Here is a 4,719-nt window from a genome sequence, read left to right as displayed (position 1 = left end):
GGGGGGGGGGTTGGGGGTTTTAGGCGGTTAATTTAGGTGTTTCATATATTGTGTTAGCTAACTAATTAATAGAGAGAAGTGTCCTCTTTTTTGTCCGTGCTTGGTCGACGCTACGTACTATACATACGTATAGAGAGGACTAGCTAGACACGCTAGCTAGCTAGTCCCAATGTTGGGGAACGTAGTAATTTCAAAAAATTTCCTACGCACACGCAAGATCATGGTGATGGCATAGCAACGAGAGGGGAGAGTGTTCGTCCATGTACCCTCGTAGACCGTAAGCGGAAGCGTTAGCACAACACGGTTGATGTAGTCGTACGTCTTCACGATCCGACCGATCCAAGCACCGAATGTACGGGGCCTCCGAGTTCAGCACACGTTCAGCTCGATGACGATCTCCTGCCTCCGATCCAGCCGAGCTCCGGAGATGAGTTCCGTCAGCACGACGGCGTGGTGACGATGATGATGTTCTACCGGCGCAAGGCTTCGCCTAAACTCCGCGACGATATGACCGAGGTGGAATATGGTGGAGGGGGGCACCGCACACGGCTAAGGAACGATCCATAGATCAACTTGTGTGTCTATGGGGTGTCCCCCGCCCCCGTATATAAAGGGGGAGAGGAGGAGGGGGCCGGCCTAAGGGGAGGCGCGCCCTAGGAGGGGGAAACCTACTCCAAGTAGGTTTCCCCCCTCCCTTTCCTATTCCAAGAAGGAGGGGGGAGGAAGGAGTGGGAGAGGGGGAAGGCAAGGGGGGCGCCCCCCCCCTTCCTTGTCCTATTCGGACTCAAGGGGAGGGGGTGCGCCACTTGCGACATGTGGCACACATGCAGTGCAACACTTGTCGCTACCTGAGAAGGTGAGGGTGACCTTTGCAAAGAATACTCCCAAATTAGCCATTTCACTGAAACGCCCAATAGGAGTTCCCCTTTTCAGGTTGAGATCCGCACGCAACTTTGATGTTACCTTGGGCGTGGCCCACTGCAGTCCGCAACCATTAGCAGCGATTCTTTTTTTTTGAGAACTGGATCCTCTAACATGAAGGAGAGAAGTCAGGTAAGCTACAGTGCCCTAGCTAATATGAATTGTATTAATTTTCAAATAACAAATCTACTATATACTCACTTTGGTCCTTTTTAGTCTGCATATAAATTTTGTCCGAACTCAAAGTATCTCCATGTTGACAAAACTTATAGAAAAGTATCAACATTCACAATATCAAATCAATCTTGTCAGATTCATTATGAAATGTAGTTTCATGGCATATGTATTTGGTATTGTAGATGTTGATATTTTTTGAATATAAATTTAGTCAAACTTTACAAAGTTTGACTTGCATAAATGTAATACGCGGAGTAAAAAAGGACTGCCAGCACAAGGGCGTCCCGGTGTCGCTCTCGGTGGGGGGTTTCGGCCGCGGCTACTCGCTCCCGTCCAAGCAGGTGGCACTCGACCTCTTCGACCACCTCTGGAACTCCTACTTGGGCGTGCCCAGGCCGTTCGGCGACGCCTGGCTCGACGGCGTGGACCTCTTCCTCGAGCATGGCGCGCCCGCCGACCGCTATGACGTCCTCGCCAGGGAGCTCGCCAAGCACAACAACCGGGCCGGGCCGGGGAAGCTGCTGCACCTGACGGCGACAGTGCCGTGCAGGTTCCCGCCGGCGGGGTACATGAAGCGAGCCCTGGACACCGGGATGTTCGAGCGCATCCACGTGAGGGTCTCGGCGATGACTGCGGTGCTTACTGGGAGCTGGCGTGGGACAAGTGGACGGCCGCCTACTCGGGTACCTTGATCTACATCGGCCCGCCGGCATCGATGCAGCTCAGCGGGTGGGTGCACCCAAAGAACGTCTACTACGGCGTCGCTCCCTTGGTGCAAAGGCCGCCTGTTGAAATATATTGTCCACCTCCCTCCATCAGTTCGGACTTTTGGATGAGTTGGTCGGTGCATGAATTCAATATGGTATCAGAGCCAAGAGGTCTTGAGTTCAAGACCCTGTCAACGCAGTATTAAATAAAATGATTCTGCGGCCTACATCGATCCCACGTCTAAGGATTAAAATAGTCCAGACGTGAGGGGGAGTGTTGAAATATATTGTCCACCTCCCTCCATCAGTTCGGACTTTTGGATGAGTTGGTCGGTGCATGAATTCAATACCGCCAAACTATGGCGGCTTTATGCTTTGGGACCGCTACTACGACAAGTAGGATTGCCTGGCGACCTGCGCCGGCGGTGGTGAGGAGGCGCGGCAGATCTGCGCTCCCACCGGCCGCCCGCGGGGACGGCACGAGGAGAAGGCGTTGATGGACCAAATCCCATAAAAACAGCTCTGAAACATCCACTCCAGTACTTGAAATAATAAAGGAAACAAAAGGTGTAGAGGTTACAATGTAAGATTTGACAAAAAGATAATGTCAGAAGGCAATGGACTGCACAACGAACACAACACGGCATGGCCATCAAACCAGGTAAAGAGATCAGTTCACGCGTAGGATTTATTAGAAGGATCCTATTACAATATTAAAGAGAGAATATTTGGGACATTTCAATTTAGAATAGGCATGACAATTACATTTTGTACACAAAGAGAAGCGGATTGATTAAGAAACTGTAAATCGATACAAATAAAGAGCATGGAATAGTAATAGTAACTGCTGAAAATTATAACAAAAAGCAGAGCAGAGCAGAGGAGATACGATGCTGGTCAGTTTATTCGTGCTTGGGAATGAGATTCAGTTCAGCTCCATGTTGTTTCATGAGCCAGATGATGGTTAAGAGCTCTCCGCCATAGCTGAGCTGCTTGGCATGGGATTCCCTGCTGCATTGGTCGGACATCCAGGTGAGAACACGTACCCAGGAAAGATGAATGTTCTGCAACATATAATCGAGTAGTACCGATTGTTTCCCACAGTCCCTAAGCTCTTTAATTCTTGTTTGTGCCCCATCGGTGAATACGAAACCTTCAAGTTTGCGAAAGCCTACGACCCGCGAATGCATCTCGACAGATATTGGATGCGTTGCTGGGTCCAGCTCATGTAACAGCATCAAGGCCCAGTCAGCACCAAGCTTGAGAGCATTGTTTCTTTTGTGAAGAATACTTGATCGGTTGTCCTTGCTCAGAGTAGCATTCATCTCTAAAAGGATGTTGGCAAGCTTGGTCTCTCCTGTTGTTGGAAAACTGCTTGCTCCTGTTTCACGCCATATTTCCTTCAAATCTAGGCAGGCCTCTTCATAGTGTCTGCCTTCCTGACCCGGTTGCAATACCATGTGTTGGCGTTGTGCGAGGAGGAACATCATGTAATCTGATAGCGCTCGGATCTTCTTTTCATATTTGGGTGACGCTTCACTCTCTAGCGACGTCGGCTTGCACAAGAGGAAAATGTCCGTGGCAACGTGCAATGCGATAAGGTTCCTTTGGAAAGTTAAGCCAGTATTGCAATTAGGCCTCATAAAATCGTTGAATTCCTTTATAGGATTCCACCCAAGCAATCTGTCCGATTCCAGCACCAGATATGTACACATAACTTCCAACAACTCCTCCTTGACATCAACCTTCTTCTTCCCCGGTCCACCGCAAAAGGAAATCATCTTCTCCATTCGGCCCCGAGGACGAGGACTGCTGCACTCATGCAACAAGTTGTGTTGTACAACACCTGAGCTCGACAACAACATGTGGCCACTTGGGCCGCTTCTCAAAGGCAGCCGGGACGGATCCAGACAGATGAGGAGGCGACGGAGCCAATACCATGACTGCCGCATAGCCCGACGACCTGCCTTCTTGAGCCGGCCCGGCCATGGAGAATTGGCCGTGAAGGCCCTGTGAACCGGACGCTCTGCATGCTCCATATCGATCAAGAATGCACAAGTCCAGGTGGACCCTAGTGCTCTCAGCAGCCATATTACATCCAACACCAGGGTACCAACAAGCAAGATGTATGTGACCCTCCGATCTGCACTCTCCATGGCCTGGCCCTCTTTATTGTGGAAGAGATAGAGCACCGTGGCAGTGGCAAGCGGCGACAGGACACGGATGATGTAGCCACCCCAAGTGTGGATCACACTTGCCTTGGTGTACAGTATGTCATACATGAGCGACGCCACCATCTCCGCCACATTGCTCACATCCTTCCAATCAGAACCAGATCTCTTGTACCGACCAGGGTAGATGTGATACTCAATGTAGTGGTCCTCCATAGACAGCACCTTGTTCGACACTTGCTTAAAATCGTAATCAGATCTCTTGTACCGATAACGAGTCAAGGCAGCCATGGTGACACCAAGAAGGCCGTGAGCATCAAGCATGATGTCATCATTATTCTCCATACAGCCTTCGTCCTCACGAGTTAATCGCCATATAATCTTTTTCTTGTTTGAGCGGCGGATGTTTGCAAAGGAAGCTCGGTGTAGTGCAACTGCCCTCTCCACATACTTATAGGAACCAAAGAAGAGCATGATGAAGAAGGCGGCGCGCAGAGCCCCGTCGCCACGGATAAATCTTTGCTTGTATGAGCCATAAATAGCTCCTCCGATTTCAAGGAGGATACCAGCAGACTGGGTCGGCGACAGCCCCTTGTTCTCCAAGGCGTAGCTGGTGATGTTGTCCGGGCGACCAAGGTGGAGCAGGAGAAACGGCGCCCAGAACGCAAACATCTGCTGCTCTTTGTATGTGACCAACAGCTTTTGCTCCCTAATAGCGGTCACTGTGTCGACGAACACCTTGC

The 4,719-nt window shown here is 50.5% G+C and overlaps 1 pseudogene; it reads left to right on the top strand.

Moving 5' to 3' along the window:
* The window catches only part of LOC119321679, a 3,483-nt pseudogene extending 1,278 nt beyond the window's left edge, over positions 1 to 2,205 (top strand).
* Positions 2,206 to 4,719: the final 2,514 nt, after the last annotated feature.

Source organism: Triticum dicoccoides, chromosome 6B (genome assembly GCF_002162155.2).
Source record: "Triticum dicoccoides isolate Atlit2015 ecotype Zavitan chromosome 6B, WEW_v2.0, whole genome shotgun sequence".
NCBI classification, from domain to species: Eukaryota; Viridiplantae; Streptophyta; class Magnoliopsida; order Poales; family Poaceae; genus Triticum; species Triticum dicoccoides.
This window is presented reverse-complemented; position numbering and strand designations above follow the sequence as displayed.